At 37.6% G+C, this 18,119-nt stretch overlaps 2 non-coding genes across 2 annotated transcripts; one reads left to right on the top strand and one right to left on the bottom strand.

Moving 5' to 3' along the window:
- The first annotated feature begins 7,051 nt into the window (after positions 1 to 7,051).
- On the top strand, positions 7,052 to 7,159 carry LOC112799535 (small nucleolar RNA R71). Its single transcript, XR_003201110.1, has one exon. It is a non-coding gene; the product is annotated as a small nucleolar RNA R71 (small nucleolar RNA).
- A 4,888-nt stretch (positions 7,160 to 12,047) lies between these two features.
- On the bottom strand, positions 12,048 to 12,155 carry LOC112798915 (small nucleolar RNA R71). Its single transcript, XR_003200511.1, has one exon. It is a non-coding gene; the product is annotated as a small nucleolar RNA R71 (small nucleolar RNA).
- Between the last annotated feature and the right edge of the window lie 5,964 nt (positions 12,156 to 18,119).

Genomic DNA, 18,119 nt, shown 5'->3' with positions numbered 1-18,119 from the left:
GTGGTATCAGTTTAGTATAATTCAATTGCATTGTGTTAGCTGTCTTTGTATTATCATTTTGGGCTGCTAGTTTAAAATGCCTAGATCCCTCATCTGCTTAAACTCATGTCTTGTTCCCCTATGCAAAAAAAAATGTTGAAATAGAAAGTGAGATTGTCCAATTTGATAGAGATGGTAATAAAGTTCAGTGCTGGTATATATGTTTGATTGTTTAAGCAAGCTCACTAATAAAGGATAAAGGTTAGAATGTTCCTTTATAGTATAAACTTGACTGCTGTTTGTGAAATCTTAATGAATAAATATCATTGGAAAAAGAAAGAGTAAGAAGCAAAGGAAGAAAAGCCAAGAATTGGCAACAAAAATGAAATAAACAAATAATAAAGCTAGACACCAAAAGCTTGGACCTTAAGACATATGCCTGCGATGTTTTTTTTGTGCTAGGATCTGCTTGGGCAATTAGGTTCTAAGGAGTATTTTAAAACTTGGTAACTTGGCATCAATGGTCTTAAGAAGAAATTATGAGCCAAGTGTCTGTGGTGAAGATGTGTTTACTGAAAAACAAAGCTAAAAAGCTACTGCAATACATAACACTTAGTTGTAAATAAAAGTGTAAGCTTTGGTGCACGAAATTGTGATCTCAATGGCGCCAACAACTTGGTACGCACAATTTTAATATCACTCTTTTTCACAACTTCACACAACTAACCAGCAAGTGCACTGGGTCGTCCAAGTAATAAACCTTACGTGAGTAAGGGTCGATCCCACGGAGATTGTTGGTATGAAGCAAGCTATGGTCATCTTGTAAATCTCAGTCAGGTGGATTCTAATGGTTATAATGGTTTTCGAATATAAAGATAAATAAAGCATAAAATAAAGATAGAGATACTTATGTAATTCATTGGTGGGAATTTCAGATAAGCGCATGAAGATACTGTGTTCCTTCAGAATCTCTGCTTTCCTACTGCTTTCGTCCAATCATTCTTACTCCTTTCCATGGCAAGCTGTATGTTCGGGTTTCACCGGCGTCAATGGCTACCTCCCGTCCTCTTAGTGAAAATGGTCCAAATGCTCTGTCACAGCACGGCTAATCATCTGTCGGTTCTCGATCATGTTGGAATAGAATCCAGTGATTCTTTTGTGTCTGTCACTACGCCCAACACTCGCAAGTTTGAAGCTCGTCACAGTCATCCCAACTCAGATCCTACTCGGAATACCATAGACAAGTTTTAGACTTTCCAGATCATAGGAATGGCCGCCAATAATTCTAGCTTATACCACGAAGACTCCGATCTTTTGGAATGGAGGCTAAGAGGTACGCGCTCGATCTAAGGTAGAACGGAAGTGGTTGTCAGGCACGTGTTCATAGGTGAGAATGATGATGAGTGTCACGGATCATCACATTCATCATGTTGAAGTGCAGCGAATATCTTAGAATAAGAATAAGTTGAATTGAATAGAAGAACAATAGTAATTGCATTAATACTCGAGGAACAGCAGAGCTCCACACCTTAATCTATGGTGTGTAGAAACTCCACCGTTGAAAATACATAAGTGATAAAGGTCTAGGCATGGCTGAATGGCCAGCCTCCCCAAATGATATGTGAATTCGAAATTAGGGAAAAAGACCCATAGTACAATAGTAAAAAGTTCTACTTATACTAAACTAGTTACTAGGGTTTACAGAAATAAGTCTAAGTGCAGAAATCCACTTCTGGGGCCCACTTTGATGTGTGCTTTGGCTGAGCTTGAGCTTTACACGTGCAGAGGCTTCTCTTGGGGTTAAACGCCAAGTTGTGATGTGTTTTTGGCATTTAACTCTGGTTTGTGACGTGTTTCTGGCGTTTTACTCCAGAATGCAGCATGAAACTGGCATTGAACGCCAGTTTGCGTCATCTAAACTCGAATAAAGTATGAACTATTATATATTGCGGGAAAGCCCTGGATGTCTACCTTATAACGAAATTGAGAGCGCGCCATTTGGAGTTCTGTAGCTCCAGAAAATTCACTTCGAGTGCAGGGAGGTCAGAATCCAACAGCATCAGCAGTCCTTTGTCAGCCTCCTATCAGATTTTTGCTCAGGTCCCTCAATTTCAGCCAGAAAATACCTAAAATCACAGAAAAACACACAAACTCATAGTAAAGTCCAGAAATGTGAATTTTTCATAAAAGCTAATAAAAACACCCCTAAAAGTGGCTAGATCCTACTAAAAACTACCTAAAAACAATGCCAAAAGCGTATAAATTATCTGCTCATCACAACACCAAACTTAAATTGTTGCTTGTCCCCAAGCAACTGAAAATCAAATAGGATAAAAAGAAGAGAATATACTATAAATCTCAAAATATCAATGAATATTAGTTCTAATTAGATGAGTGGGACTTGTAGCTTTTTGCTTCTGAACAGTTTTGGCATCTCACTTTATCCTTTGAAGTTTAGAATGATTGGCATCCATAGGAACTCAAAATTCAGACAGTGTTATTAATTCTCCTAGTTAAGTATGTTGATTCTTAAACATATCTACTTTTATGGGTCTTGGTCGTGGCCCTAAGCACTTTATTTTCCAGTATTACCACCGGATACATAAATGCCACAAACACATGACTGGGTGAACCTTTTCAGATTGTGACTCAGCTTCGCTAAAGTCCCTAGTTAGAGGTGTCCAGAGCTCTTAAGCACACTCTTTTTACTTTGGATTACAACTTTAATCACTCAGTCTCAAGCTTTTCACTTGGACTTGCATGCCACAAGCACATGGTTAGGGACAGCTTGATTTAGCCGCTTAGTCCTGGATTTTATTTCTTTGGGCCCTCCTATCCATTGATGCTCAAAGCCTTGGATCCTTTTTACCCTTGCCTTTTGGTTTTAAGGGCTATTGGCTTTTGCTGCTTGCTTTTTTTTCGCAAGCTTCTTCTTTTTCACTAACTTTTTCTTGCTATAAGAATAAATTTTTTTGATTTTTCAGATTATCAATAACATTTCTCTTTGTTCATCATTCTTTCAAGAGCCAACAATTTTAACATTCATAAAAAAAAGATAAAAAATATGCACTGTTTAAGCATTCATTCAGAAAACAAAAAGTATTGTTACCACATCAATATAATTAAACTAATTTCAAGGATGAATTTGAAACTCATGTACTTCTTGTTCTTTTGTATTAGAAATATTTTTCATTCAAGAAAGGTGAATGATTCATGGAATTATTCATAGCCTTAAGACATAGACACTAGACACTAATGATCATGTAGTAAAGACACAAATATAAACAAACATGAAGCTCAAAAACCGAAAAACAGAGAGATAAGAACAAGGAAGTTAAGGAATGAGTCCACCTTAGTGATGATGGTGCCTTCTTCTTGAAGGACCAATGGTGTTCTTGAGCTCCTCTATGTCTCTTCCTTGCCTTTGTTGCTCCTCCCTCATAGCTCTTTGATCTTCTCTAATCTCATTGAGAATGATGGAGTGCTCTTGGTGTTCTACCCTTAATTGGTTCATGTCATGACTCAATCCTTCTAGAGAAGTGTTGAGTTATTCTCAATAGTTGTTTGGAGGAAAATGCATCCCTTGAGACATCTCAGGGATTTCTTGATGATGAGCTTCCTCATGCGTCTCTTGAGATCCATTAATGGGCTCTCTTATTTGCCCCATCTTCTTCTTAGTGATTGGCTTCTCCTCTTCAATGAGGATGTCTCCTTCTATGACAACTCCAGCTAAGTTGCATAGATGACAAATGAGATGAGGAAAAGCTAGCCTTGCCAAGGTGGAGGGCTTTTCAGCTACTTTGTAGAATTCTAGAGGGATGACTTCATGAACTTCTACTTCCTCTCTAATCATGATGCTATGGATCATGATGGCCCGATCCACAGTTACTTCGGATTGGTTGCTAGTGGGGATGATGGAGCATTAGATGAACTCCAACCATCCTCTAGCCACAGGCTTGAGGTCCAGTCTTCTCAATTGAACCGGCTTGCCTTTTGAGTCTCTTGTCCATTGAGCTCCTTCCACACATATGTCCATGAGGACTTGGTCCAACCTTTGATCAAAGTTGACCCTTCTAGTGTAGGGGCGTGCATCTTCTTGCATCATAGGCAAGTTGAAGGCCAACCTTACATTCTCCACACTGAAATCTAAGCATTTCCCTCGAACCATTGTAAGCTAATTCTTTGGGTTTGTGTTCATGCTTTGATCATGGTTCCTAGTGATCCATGCATTGGTATAGAACTCTTGAACCATTAAGATTCCGACTTGTTGAATGGGGTTGGTAAGAACTTCCCAACCTCTTCTTTGGATCTCGTGTTGGATCTCCAGATACTTATTTTTCTTGAGCATGAAAGGGACCTCAGGGATCACCTTCTTCTTGGCCACAACTTCATAGAAGTGGTCTTGATGGACCTTTGAGATGAATCTCTCTATCTCCCATGACTCGGAGGTGGAAGCTTTTGTCTTCCCTTTTCTCTTTCTAGAGGTTTCTCCGGCCTTAGGTGCCATAAATGGTTATGGAAAAACAAAAAAAGCTATGCTTTTACCACACCAAACTTAGAATGTTACTCGCACTCGAACAAAAGAAGAAAGAATAGAAGAACAAGTAGAAGATATGGAGGAGAGGAAGAGAGGTGTAGGTTTTGGCTAAGGGGAAGAAGAGAGGGTAGTGTTGTGTGAAAATGAAGAAGGATGGAGGGGTTTATATAGTGGAGGGAGAGGGGTTTATGGTTTGGTCATTTAGGGTGGGTTTGGGTGGGAAAGAGATTTTGAATTTGAAGGTAGGTGGGGTTTATGGGGAAGAGAGATTGAGGTGATTGGTGAAGGGGTAATGGGGAAGAGATATTGAGGTGATTGGTGAAGGGTATAGTGTTATTGGATTGTGTGAAGAAGAGAGAAGTGGGGTAGGTGGGGATCCTATGGGGTCCACAGATCCTGAGGTGTCAAGGATTTCTCATCCCTGCACCTTTTAGGCATTTAAAACGCCCTATGTATGCAATCTTAGCATTTAACGCCAGACTGCAGCTTGTTTCTCGCGTTAAATGCCCAAATGTAGCTTGTTTTTGGCGTTTAACGCCAGCCTGATCCTTGTTTCTGGCATTAAATGCTAGCATGGTGCTTGTTTCTGGCGTTAAATGCCAGACAGAAGCTTATTTTTGGCGTTTAAACGCCAAACAGCTCTTCCTCCAGGGTGTGCTTTTTCTTCTGCTATTTTTTATTCTATTTGTAATTTTTGCAGTTGTTTTGTGACTCCACATGATCATAAACCTAATAAAACATAAAAGAACAATAGAAATATAGATAAATAAAAATTGGGTTGCCTCCCAATAAGCGCTTCTTTAATGTCAATAGCTTGATAGTGAGCTCTCATGGAGCTTCACAGATGTTCAAAGCATGATGAGGGCCTCCCAACACGAAACTTAGAGTTTGAAAGTGGGGGCTCCTCAACGCCAAACTTAGAGTTTGGTTGTGGCCTCCCAACACCAAACTTAGAGTTTGATTGTGGGGGTTTTGTTTGACTCTGTATTGAGAAAAGCTTATCATGCTTCCTCTCCATGGCTGTAGAGGAAGATCTTTGAGCTTTAAACACTAGGTAGTCCCCATTCAATTGAAGGACTAGCTCTCCTCTGTCAACATCAATCATAGCTCCTCCTGTGGCTAGCAAGGGTCTTCCAAGGATGATACATTCATCCTCATCCTTCCCAAGGTCTAGGATTATGAAATCAGCAGGGATGTAAAGGCCTTTAACCTTCACTAACACGTCCTCTACCAATCCATAAGCTTGTTTTATTGACTTGTCTGCCATCTCTAATGAGATACTCTCGCAGCTTGTACCTCAAAGATCCCCAGTTTCTCCATTACAGAGAGTGGCATAAGATTTATACCTGACCCCAGGTCACACAGAGCCTTCTCAAAAGTCAAGGTGCCTATGGTACAGGGTATTAAGAATTTACCAGGATCTTGTTTCTTTTGAGGTAAAGTTTGCTGAACCCATGTATTTAGTTCACTAATGAGCAAGGGAGGTTCATCTTTCCAAGTCTCATTACCAATCAACTTGGCATTCAGCTTCATGATGGCTCCTAGATATTGAGCAACTTGCTCTTCAGTTACATCTTCATCCTCTTCAGAGGAAGAATAGTTCTCAAAGCTCATGAATGGCAGAAGGAAGTTTAATGGAATCTCTATGGTCTCTATTTGAGCCTCAGATTCCTTTAGGTCCTCAATAAGGAACTCCTTTGTGTCTGGAGGACGTCCCATGAGGTCTTCCTCATTGGGATTCACGTCCTCCCCTTCCTCTTTGGATTCGGCCATTTTGATAATATCAATGGCATTGCACTCTCTTTTTGGATTCTCTTCTATATTGCTTGGGAGAGTACTAGGAGGAGTTTCAGTGATTTTCTTACTCACCTGACCCACTTGTGTCTCCAAGTTCCTAATGAAGGACCTTGTTTCAGTCATGAAACTTAAAGTGGCCTTAGATAGATCAGAGACTATGTTTGCTAAGCTAAAGGGGCTCTACTCAGAATTCTTTGTCTGTTGATGAGAAGATGATGGAAAAGGCTTGCTATTGCTAAACCTGTTCCTTCCACCATTATTAAAGCCTTGTTGAGGCTTTTGTTGATCCTTCCATGAGAAATTTGGATGATTTCTCCATGAGGGATTATAGGTGTTTCCATAGGCTTCACCCATCTAATTCACCTCTGCTATTGCAGGGTTCTCAGGATCATAGGCTTCTTCTTCAAGAGATGCCTCTTTATTACTGTTGGATGTATTTTGCAATCCATTCAGACTCTGAGAAATCATGTTGACTTACTGAGTCAACATTTTGTTCTGAGCCAATATGGCATTCAGAGCATCAATTTCAAGAACTCCCTTCCTCTAAGGCATCCCATTGCTCACAGGATTCCTCTCAGAGGTGTACATGAATTGGTTATTTACAACCATGTCAATGAGTTCTTGAGCTTCTGCAGGTGCTTTCTTTAGGTGAATGGATCCACTTGCAGAATGGTCTAGTGACATCTTAGAGAACTCATATAGACCATCATAGAATATATCCAAAATGGTCCACTCTGAAAGCATGTCAGAAGGACACTTTTTGGTCAACTGCTTGTATCTTTCCCAAGCTTCATAGAGGGATTCACCATCTTTTTGCCTGAAGGTCTGAACATCCACTCTAAGCTTACTCAGCTTTTGAGGAGGAAAGAACTTGGCCAAGAAGGCCGTGACCATCTTATCCCAAGAGTCCAGGCTATCTTTAGGTTGTGAGTCCAACCATGTACTAGCTCTATCTCTTACAGCAAAAGGGAAAAGCATGAGCCTGTAGACTTCAGGATCTACTCTATTAGTCTTAACAGTATCACAAATCTGTAAGAATTCAGTTAAAAATTGATAGGGATCTTCTGATGGAAGTCCATGAAACTTGCAGTTCTGTTGCATTAGAGCAACTAGTTGAGGCTTCAGCTCAAAATTGTTTGCTCCAATGGCAGGAATTGAGATGCTTCTTCCATAAAAATTGGAAGTAGGTGTAGTATAATCACCAAGCATCCTCCTTGCGCCTCCACCATTGTTATTGGGTTCGGCCATTTCTTCTTTTTCGAGATTCTCTGTAAGATTTTCTCTAGATTATTGTGTGTTAGCTTCTCTTAGCTTCTTCTTCAGAGTCCTTTCAGGTTCAGGATCTGCTTCAACAAGAATATCCTTGTGCTTGCTCCTGCTCATATGAAAAAGAAGAGAAAAGAAAAGGAAGAGAAATCCTCTATGTCACAGTATAGAGATTCCTTTATGTAAGTAGAAGAAGAAAAGAATAGAAGAAGGAGGAGAAAAATTTTAACACAAAAGGGGAAGAGAGGGTTCGAATTTTTTTAGATGAAGAGAAGTGTTAGTAAATAAATAAAATAAATAGAAGGAGATGAGAGAGAGAGAGAGAGTTTTCGAAAATTGTTTTTGAAAAATGGTTAGTGATTTTCGAAAATTAAGAGAAGAAATAAAATCAAAATTAAAATTTGAAACAATTAGTTAATTAAAATAATTTTGAAAAAGAGGGAGGTGATTTTCGAAAATTAGGAAGAGAAAAGTAGTTAGGTGGTTTTGAAAAAGATAAGAAACAAACAAAAAGTCAATTAGTTAGTTAAAAAAGATTTGAAAATCAATTTTGAAAAGATAAGGAGTTAGAAAAGATTTTTGAAATTGATTTTAAAATTGAAAAGATATGATTGAAAAGATATTATTGAAATTTATTTTGAAAAATATTTGATTTTTAAAATTAAAATTGATTACTTAACTTACAAGAAACTAAAAGATATGATTCTAGAATTTAACGATTGAACCTTTCTTGACAAGAAAGTAACAACTTCAAATTTTTGAATCAATCATATTAATTGTTAGTAAAGTTTTTGAAAATCATGAAGTAAAGATAAGAAAAAGAATTTGAAAATCAAATTTAAAAATTTTCGAAAATAATAAAAAAATGAAAAGGATTTGATTTTGAAAAAGATTTTTAAAAGATAGGATTTTTAAAATTGAAATCTTGACTTGACTAACAGAAACAACTTATTTTAAAAATTTTTGACTAAGTCAACCCAAAGATTTTGAAATTTATGAGAAAAATAAGGGAAATATATTTGTTTTTATTTTTGAATTTTTAATGAGGAGAGAGAAAAATACAAAAATAACTCAAAACATGAAAATGCAAGATCAAAACAAATAATGCATGCAAGAACATTTTGAATGTAAAGATGAACACCAAGAACACTTTAAAGATCAAGATGAACATCAAGACTTATTTTTGAAAAATTTTCAAGAAAAGAAAAACATACAAGACACCAAACTTAGAAATTTTTCATGTTTAGACACTATGAAGGCAAAAATGCATATGGAAAACAACAAAAGACACAAAACAAGAAAATATGAAGATCAAACAAGAAGACTTACCAAGAACAACTTGAAGATCATGAAGAACACCATGCATGAGTTTTTTGAAAAAATGCATAAATTTTAAAAACATGCAATTAACACCAAACTTAAAAATTGACACTAGACTTAAACAAGAATCACAAAATATTTTTGGTTTTTATGATTTTATTAAATTAAATTTTTTTTTTCGAAAATTACTTTTTGGAAAAACGAAAACAAATAAAAAGGAAATTTTGAAAGATTTTTGAAAACTTTTTGAAAAGAAAATTACCTAATCTGAGCAACAAGATGAACCGTCAGTTGTCCAAACTCAAACAAACCTCGGCAACGGTGCCAAAAACTTGGTGCACGAAATTGTGATCGCAATGGCGCTAACAACTTGATACGCACAATATTAGTATCACTCTTTTTCACAACTTCGCACAACTAACCAGCAAGTGCACTGGGTCGTCCAAGTAATAAACCTTACGTGAGTAAGGGTCGATCCGACGGAGATTGTTGGTATGAAGCAAGCTATGGTCATCTTGTAAATCTCAGTCAGGCAGATTCTAATGGTTATAATAGTTTTCGAATATAAAGATAAATAAAGCATAAAATAAAGATAGAGATACTTATGTAATTCATTGGTGGGAATTTCAGATAAGCGCATGAAGATACTGTATTCCTTCTAAATCACTGCATTCCTACTGCTTTCATCCAATCATTCTTACTCCTTTCCACGACAAGCTGTATGTTCGGGTTTCACCGGTGTCAATGGCTACCTCCCGTCCTCTTAATGAAAATGGTCCAAATGCTCTGTCACAGCATGGCTAATCATCTGTCGGTTCTCGATCATGTCGGAATAGAATCTAGTGATTCTTTTGCGTCTGTCACTACGCCCAACACTCGCGAGTTTAAAGCTCGTCACAGTCATCCCATCTCAGATACTACTCGGAATACCACAGATAAGGTTTAGACTTTTCCGGATCTTAGGAATGGCCGTCAATAATTCTAGCTTATACCACGAAGACTCCGATCTTTCGGAATGGAGGCTAAGAGATACGCTCTCGATCTAAGGTAGAATGGAAGTGGTTGTCAGGCACGCGTTCATAGGTAAGAATGATGATGAGTGTCACGAATCATCACATTTATCATGTTGAAGTGCAGCGAATATCTTAGAATAAGAATAAGTTGAATTAAATAGAAGAACAATAATAATTGCATTAATACTCGAGGAACAGTAGAGCTCCACACCTTAATCTATGGTGGGTAGAAACTCCAGCATTGAAAATACATAAGTGATAAAGGTCTAGGCATGGACGAATGGCCAGCCTTCCCAAATGATATGTGAATTCGAAATTAGGGAAAAAGACCCCTAGTACAATAGTAAAAAGTTCTACTTATACTAAACTAGTTACTATGGTATATAGAAATAAGTCTAAGTGCAGAAATCAACTTCCGGGGCCCACTTTGGTGTGTGCTTGGGCTGAGCTTGAGCTTTACACATGCAGAGGCTTCTCTTGGGGTTAAACGCCAAGTTGTAATGTGTTTTTGGTGTTTAACTCTGGTTTGTGATGTGTTTCTGGCGTTTTACTCCAGAATGCAGCATGGAACTGGCGTTGAACGCCAGTTTGCATCATCTAAACTCGAATAAAATATGGACTATTATATATTGCTGGAAATCCCTGGATGTCTACTTTCCAACATAATTGAGAGCGTGCTATTTAAAGTTTTGTAACTCCAGAAAATTCACTTCGAGTGCAGGGAGGTCAGAATCCAACAGCATCAGCTGTCCTTTGTCAGCCCCCTATCAGATTTTTGCTCAGGTCCCTCAATTTTATCCAGAAAATACCTGAAATCACAGAAAAACACACAAACTCATAGTAAAGTCCAAAAATGTGAATTTTGCATAAAAGCTAATAAAAATACCCCTAAAAACTACCTAAAAATAATGCCAAAAAGCGTATAAATTATCCGCTTATTAAGCTTCTCAGCAAAAGAAAAAAAATCAATCAAACATCAAGCATCAATAAAAGTAATAAGGGGGTATTTCTGGACTTTACTATGAGTTTGTGTGTTTTTCTGTGATTTCAAGTATTTCAAAGCCTTTTCAACCATATCTTTTCAAACATATATTTTTAATAATATCTTTTCAAATCATATCTTTTTCAAAAATTTGATTTCAAAATCTTTTCTAACTTCTTATCTTTTCAAAATTGATTTTCAAATCTTTTTCAACTAACTAATTAACTTTTTGTTTATTCCTTATCTTTTTCAAAACCACCTAACCACTTTTCTCTTTCTAATTTTCGAAAATTACCATCCACTTTTTCAAAATTCTTTTAATTAACTAATTATTTCAAATTTTAATTTTAATTTTATTTCTTCTTTTATCGAAAATCACTAACCATTTTTCAAAAATAATTTTTGAAATTATCTTCCTCTCATCTCTTCCTATTTATTTTATTTATTTACTAACACTTCTCTTCATCTCAAAATTCGAACCCTCTCTTCTTCTTTATGTTCGAATTTTTCTTCTTCTTCCTTCATTCTTATTCTTCTACTCACATAAAGGAATCTCACTACTATGGTAAAGAGGATCCCTATTATTATTTTATGTTCCCTTTTTTTTCATATGAGCAGGAGCAAGGACAAGAACATTCTTGTTGAAGCAGATCCTGAACCTGAAAGGACTCTGAAGAAGAAACAAAGAGAAGTTAAAATACAACAATCCAGAGAAAACCTTACAGAAATTTTCGAAAAAGAAGAGGAGATGACAGCCGAAAATAATGACAACAACAATAATGCAAGGAAGATGGTTGGTGATTATACTACACCTACTTCCAATTTTTATGGAAGAAGCATCTCAATCCCTGCCGTTGGAGCAAACAATTTTGAGCTGAAGCCTCAACTAGTTGCTCTAATGCAACAGAACTGCAAGTTTCATAGACTTTCATCAGAAGATCTCTATCAGTTTTTAACTGAATTCTTGCAGATCTGTGAGACTGTTAAGACTAATGGAGTAGATCCTGAAGTCTACAGGCTCATACTTTTCCCTTTTGCTGTAAGAGACAGAGCTAGAACATGGTTGGACTCACAACCTAAAGATAGCCTAGACTCATGGGATAAGCTGGTCACGGCCTTCTTGGCCAAGTTCTTTCTTTCTTAAAAGCTGAGCAAGCTTAGAGTGGGTGTTCAGACCTTCAAGCAGAAAGATGGTGAATCCCTCTATGAAGCTTGGGAAAGATACAAGCAGTTAACCAAAAAGTATCCTTCTGACATGCTTTCAGAGTGGACCATCTTGGATATATTCTATGATGGTCTACCTGAGTTCTCTAAGATGTCACTGGACCATTCTGCAGGTGGATCCATTCACCTAAAGAAAATGCCTGCAGAAGCTCAAGAACTCATTGACATGGTTGCAAATAACCAATTCATGTACACTTCTCAGAGGAATCCTGTGAGTAATGGGATGCCTCAGAAGAGGGGAGTTCTTGAAATTAATGCTCTGAATGCCATATTGGCTCAGAATAAAATGTTGACTCAGCAAGTCAACATGATTTCTCAGAGTCTGAATGGATTGCAAAATGCATCCAACAGTACTAAAGAAGCATCTTCTGAAGAAGAAGCTTATGATCCTGAGAACCCTGCAATGGCAGAAGTAAATTACATTGGTGAAGCCTTTGGCAACACCTATAACCTTTCATGGAGAAATCATCCGAATTTTTCATAGAAGGATCCACAAAAGCCTCAACAAGGCTTTAACAATGGTGGAAGAAACAGGTTTAGCAATAGCAAGCCTTTTCCATCATCTTCTTAGCAATAGACAGAGAATTCTGAGCAGAGCCCCTCTAGCTTAGCAAACATAGTCTCCGATCTATCTAAAGCCACTTTATGTTTCATTAATAAAACAAGGTCCTCTATTAGGAACTTGGAGGCACAAGTGGGTCAGCTAACTAAGAAAATCACTGAAACTCCTCCTAGTACTCTGCCAAGCAATACAGAAGAGAATCCAAAAAGAGAGTGCAAGGCCAATGATATAATCAAAATGGCCGAATCCAAAGAGGAAGGGGAGGACGTGAATCCCATTGAGGAAGACCTCATGGGACGTCCTCCAGACAGAAAGGAGTTCCCTATTGAGGACCTAAAGGAATCTGAGGCTTATATAGAGACCATAGAGATTCTATTAAACTTCCTTCTGCCATTCATGAGCTCTGAGAACTATTCTTCCTCTGAAGAGGATGAAGATGTAACTGAAGAGCAAGTTGCTCAATATCTAGGAGCCATCATGAAGCTGAATACCAAGTTGTTTGGTAATGAGACTTGGGAAGATGAACCTCCCTTGCTCATTAGTGAACTAAATACATGGGTTCAGCAAAATCTACCTCAAAAGAAATAAGATCCTGGTAAATTCTTAATATCCTAATTAGAGATGGCAGACAAGTCAATAAAACAGGCTTATGGATTGGTAGAGGACGTGTTAGTAAAGGTTAAAAGCCTTTACATCCCAGCTGATTTCATAATCCCTGACAATGGGAAGGATGAGGATGAATGCATCATCCTGGGAAGGCCCTGCCTAACCACATCAGGAGCTGTGATTGATGTTGACAGAGGAGAGCTAGTCCTTCAATTGAATGGGGACTACCTTGTGTTTAAAGCTCAAGGATCTTCCTCTGCAACCATGGAAAAGAGGCACGATAAGCTTTTCTCAATACAGAGTCAAACAAAGCCCCCACAATCAAACTCTAAGTTTGGTGTTGAACCCTGAAGAGAAGAACTTTTGCGTGGTCTAGAGTTAAGAATAAATTCCTGTTGCAAGTATAGCTTCTAAACCAACAAAAGTCCTTTCTTACAAACGTTTTGGTTGTCACAAGTAACAAAACCCTAAATAAATTGATAACCAAAGTATTTAAACCTCGGGTCGTCTTCTCAAGGAATTGCAGGGAGGTGTGTTCTTATTATTGGTTATGAGTTTTGTAAATTTGGGGTTATGAGAATGAGGAACAAGTATGATAAATGACAAATAAATTAAATAAATAACTGTAAAATAAACTCTTGGCAAGGTATGAGAAATTGGAAGTCCTATCCTAGTTATCCTTATTAATGATGATGAAAATTGAATCTTAATTCCACTTAGTTAACCTCTGCTGGTGCAAAGGAAGGTCAAGTGGCTAATTAGTTTGATCTTCAAATCCTAGTTAATTCCTAGAAAAAGATTGGGATTATAGAAGTTAAAGGTAATTAGCAAAGATAACGATTATCAATCACGTTGAGTTTTGATAACTCAAGAGTTACTGATTTCTTAACCAAAGCCAGGAATGTAGAAAGCTAAATTAAAATCATAAATATCTGGTATACCTCAAATAACATTCATTCAAAGCAGTCAAATCTAACATGGAAAATATTCATAAGCCAATTGGGCAACATAAATCAAACATAAATAAAAGCAATAAAGTATTTCAAAGTAGAAGAGAGGTCAAAATAAAGGAATATTGAACCTGCTAAAGAGTTGAAATAAATCCTAATTTCTAAAAATCCTAATCCTAAAACCTAAGAGAGAGGAGAGAACCTCTCTCTCTAAAAACTACATCTAAAACCTAAAATTGAATTATGAAAAGCCTTTTGAGTCTCTGCATGTTCCCTGACTTTAATCTGTGTTTCTGGGCCAAAAACTGGGTTGAAATGCGGCCCAGAATCTCTGCCAGTGACTTTTGTAATTCTGCAGATCACGCACGTCACGCGTCCGCGTCGTCCACGGGATCGCGTCACTCAGCATTTTTCGTACCACGCATGCGCGTCGTCCACGCATTCGCGTCGTTCGTGCAGCCTCCAATCCGCACGGTCGCGTCAGGCATGCGAACGCGTCACTCTAATTTCTTCCATTTCGCGTGGTCGCGTGAGCCAGGCGACCGCGTGACTTCTCGCTGGTCATCTCCTCAATTCCTTTTGTTCCTTCCATTTTTGCACGCTTCCTCTTCATTCTCTAAGCCATTTCTACCCTATGAAACCTGAAACACTTAACATACAGATCAAGGCATCGAATGGTAATAAGAGAGGATTAAGATTAGCTAAATTAAGACCAAAGAAGCATGTTTTCAATCATAGAACTAAACTAGGAAGGAATTGTAAAATCATGCAAATTCTATGAATAAGTGGGTGAAAAGCTTGATAAAACCACTTAATTAAATACAATATAAACCATGAAATAGTGGTTTATCAACCTCCCCACACTTAATCATTAGCATGTCCTCATGCTAAGCTCAAGGAGACTAAATAAATGAGTAGGGAAAGACAAGACTCATGCAATGTAACTGCATGCTAAAATGATTCTACCTACTTGGTGAAAAAGTAAATAAATCTTTCAAGACAAATATGAATCAAATTCCACTAATTTAAATTACACAATAAAAGACAAGTAAACTTGTAAGAAGATAGCTCATGAAAGCAGGGAACATAGAATCAAGCACTGAACCCTCACTGGTAGTGTATATCACTCTAATCTCTCAAGTGTCTAGGGTCAATCACTCTATTCTTCCCTAATCATGCTTTCTAAACTTTGTCCTTCATCTACCCAATCAACAAATATTTAGTATACCCATGCACACATCATGAGGTCTTTTCAAGGTTGTAATGGGGCCAAGGCAAGGGTGAGGATATATGTATGGCTAAGTGAGCTATAAATTGAATCTTTGAGTAACCTGAGCTATCACCTAACATACATACATTCTATATAATTTCTAAAATCATGCTTAGCTACCCATAATTCCCACTTTTATATCACATACTCATGTGTCAACTTTTCTTTTGATTTGTGTCACATATGCATTGATCTTTTATTAACTTAACATTGAGGTAATTTTGTCCCCTTATTTATTTATTTATATTATATATTTTTTTTTCTCTTTTTTTTCTTTTCTTTTTTTCTTTTCTTTTTTTTATAGAGACATAAAAACTAAAATAACATATCAATGTATATGGAATTTTTTTAATTTTCTGTTTTACATGAGTAGATACCCAAATTTCCCAATATTCAGAATTAGAAACTTGATACATTCCCTTATTAACCTATGTTCCCACAGTTTCCCCACACTTAGTTGATGCACAACCTCTATCTTAAGCTAACCAAAGATTCAATTGGGATATTTAATTTATTTTTCTGCTTAAGGCTAGTGATGTGGTTATATAACAGAAGGGGATTAAAAAGCTCAAAGTGGCTAACAAGGGTGACATAAAAGGGTAGGCTTATTTGGGATAAGTGAGCAAAAACAAGTAATGGCCTCAATCATATGCAAGCATGTAAATACACTAAATATTGGACATATAGATTGGAACAAAATAAATATTACAATCATAGAGAAGAAAACACACAAGAATAAAAATTTATGGTTAAATAATGTATCCATATAAATAAGCTCAAACCTCACAGGTTGTGTGTTCTTTGGCTAAAAAACCATGTTTCAAATACAACTTCAAAGAAATTTAACACATAGAAAATTTTAATTTTTTTAATTTAAATTATTGAAATTTTTCAAAAATAGGGTCTTTAAAAGAAACTTATTATTTTTCAACCAAGTAGTACTTAAATGCAAACAATCAACTACACATGCAATCTATTATGCAATGCAACAATGAACAAACAAAGAAAATAGAATATTGGTGTTGAGAAGAGAATAACTAACCCATGGAGATCGGTATCGACCTCCCCACACTTAAAGATTGCACCGTCCTCGGTGCATGCTAAGATGTGCAGGTGGACGGGCTGTTCCAACTGGCGCTTTTCTCCAAGGTTTGTGCAGATGGACTTGTTTGTCGCACCTTATAGAAGTTCTTTTCCTTTCCTTATTCGGTGGCCATCCTGAAAGAAGAGGAAAAAGAAGAAAAAGTAACCCAGAAATAAAAATAAGAAAATAAAAAAAAAAGTCTAGGTAGGTTAATGCCAAATAATGAGGGTCTCAATTACATGGTAGCTACAACATGCAAATGAGAAAATAATAGAAGCACATGGCATACCAGTGGTGCAAAAGTTGCAACAAAGGGGAAGAGAGCGCAAGACAATATAAATTCATGTTAATGCAAAATTAATACAAATATCATAAAGGATTAGCATTGACTTAAAAAAAAGATTACCCAACAGCGTAAAACAAGTCACTCAGCACCAAAATAATACCAGAAAAGATACAATAGTTGAATAAGAGCATTTAACACCAATGGAAATAAGGAAAATAGAATGTGAGTGAAGAAGGATGAGAAGTTAAAGGGATGAAGAAAAAGAAAGGAAGAAGGGAGGAAGAAAGAAATAAGAAGGGAGAAGTAAAAATTAGGATTAGGGAAGAAAAGATAAGATATTTGGCTGATGTGGATAAGCTGTGCGGCGTAGGCGACGCGAGCGCGTGGGGCACGTGGTCGCGTGGGTAGCGCTTCTATGAAATGACGCGGACGCGTCATCCACGCGGTCGCGTGTATCGATTTGTGCCAGTGGCGCGAGTGCAGCCTCGCGTTCGCACAACTCCCTGTTTAAATGCATTTTGCCAAAAATCTGGGTGATGCGGTCGCGTGGGGGACGCGATCGCGTGAATGGCCTATTTTGAAAAATGATGCGGATGCATGGGGCACGCGTTCGCATGGTAAGGCTTGTGCTTCTAGCACAAGTCCAGCCCAATTCTAGCTCAACTTTCGGCCATACACCCTTTTTATGTCGATTTCAGGGCACGCGTTCGCGTGGGTGACACAGACGCGTGGGAGGATTTTTTCCCACATGACGCATACGCGTCAGCGATGCGGTCGCGTGGGTCAATTTGTGCCAAAGGCACGCCTCCAGCCACGCTTTCGCGTGATTCTCTGTTCAATTTATTTTCTTCCTAACACACCTATGACGCGGACGCGTCGGCGACGCTGTCGCGTCGCATGCGAATTTTTTTTATCTAGATATGCAAGGCTAAGTGCAATGTTATGAATAGCATCCAGGTTCAATAAAAAATACGAAATCATAAAAAAAAATCAAAAGTACAAAATAAAGAAATTGAGAAAGAAACAACCATACCATGGTGGGTTGTCTCCAACCCATCACTTTTAGTTAAAGTCCTGAAGTTGGACATTTGATGAGCTTTCTGTCATGGTGGCTTATGCTTGTACTGATCCAGGAATCTCCACCAATGTTTGGAATTCCAACAGCCTCTGGGGTCCCAAACTAGGCATGTGAAGCTTCTGAGTAGCTTCAAACAAATTCTCAAGCTCCCGGGGTGACGAATAT

This window comes from Arachis hypogaea, chromosome 4, assembly GCF_003086295.3.
Source record: "Arachis hypogaea cultivar Tifrunner chromosome 4, arahy.Tifrunner.gnm2.J5K5, whole genome shotgun sequence".
NCBI classification, from domain to species: domain Eukaryota; kingdom Viridiplantae; phylum Streptophyta; class Magnoliopsida; order Fabales; family Fabaceae; genus Arachis; species Arachis hypogaea.
Note: the sequence above shows the minus strand (reverse complement) of the source record. Positions and strands in the feature narration are given on the sequence as shown.